Source organism: Fukomys damarensis, unplaced genomic scaffold (genome assembly GCF_012274545.1).
Source record: "Fukomys damarensis isolate Sample0158 unplaced genomic scaffold, DMR_v1.0_HiC HiC_scaffold_37, whole genome shotgun sequence".
NCBI classification, from domain to species: Eukaryota; Metazoa; Chordata; class Mammalia; order Rodentia; family Bathyergidae; genus Fukomys; species Fukomys damarensis.
The window spans coordinates 9,262,849-9,263,967 of NW_022900949.1; the positions used below are offsets into that span (position 1 = coordinate 9,262,849).

The 1,119-nt window shown below is 47.0% G+C and overlaps 1 protein-coding gene across 1 annotated transcript in view; it reads right to left on the bottom strand.

Annotated features, from left to right (window-relative positions):
- The window catches only part of Gna15 (G protein subunit alpha 15), a 14,088-nt gene that overhangs the window by 2,437 nt on the left and 10,532 nt on the right, over window positions 1-1,119 (bottom strand). The gene's annotated exons all lie outside the window — the stretch shown is intronic.

Below are 1,119 nucleotides of genomic sequence, written 5' to 3' on the forward strand. Positions count from 1 at the left end.
GCAAAATGAGGGGGGAGTATTCTGGGGGATTCATGGTGATGTGGCTTTTACTATCATGTTTTAAAATTTTTAAATAGTCACCATATTCTTTGATCATGCCGTGTACATATATAAAGAAAACAGTGTGAAGTTAGAGATTCTGAAGGCCTAGACCTGGCTCTGTTCTCTCTCTTTTCTTTTTTTTCTGACTCTGTTCTCTTGATTGGATTACCTACTAATCCCTGTAACCTCTGCGAGCCTCAGTTTCCCCCGTTTGTAAAACGGGCATAGAGTTGTCAGCAGGATTCAGCATTATGAGGACTCAGTAATTGACACACACAAGGCCTTTTTTCAAAAAGGGAAGCAGAGGGATTAAAGCTGATAAGTCCAGGCTGGGCCTGGTAGTGCACAACTATCATCCCAGCACTCTGGGAGGCTGAGGCAGGAGGATCTCAAGTTCAACCCCAGCCTGGGCAACCTAGTGACTTAGCGAGACCCTGTCTCGAAATGAAAAATAAAAATAAAAAATTTACAAAGAGTTTGGGAGGTAGCCCAGTGTAAAGGCCCTGGGCTTAATCCCCAGTGCCACAAGGAACAAGAAACAGGAGCCACTGGGCAAGTCTTTCCCAAACTGTCTAAACCATGACCAATTCACAGCCCTGCTCAGCTGGGAAGGGAGGGATGAGGTGTGTCCGGGCCACCACCAAGAACATCCGGCCTCCTCTGTCTCCCAGACCCTTGGCCTTGTGGGTGTGAGATGTGCCCAGACCCCAAAGCCCCAACCCTGGCATTGTCACTCAACCTTGTACTTACTGACTTTTGACCTAGTGCCCAGCAAGTACTAAAGGCCTTATCTCCTGTGGTTGATCATGCAGTGGGATGACTAGAAGCCTCCCAAATGCATATCCACCCAAAACCTCAGAATGTGTTCTTGGTACTTGGGAGGCTGAGGCAGGAGGATCACAAGTTCAAGGCCATCCTGGGCCATTCAGCAAGACTCTGTCTCAAAATAAAATAAAAAAGTACTGGGCACATAGATGAGTGATCAGCACTTGCTTAGCATGGTTGAAGCCATGGATTTCATGGCCAGCGCCCACCCCCGCCAAAAAAAAAAACCCCAAATCACGTCTTTTTAGAATT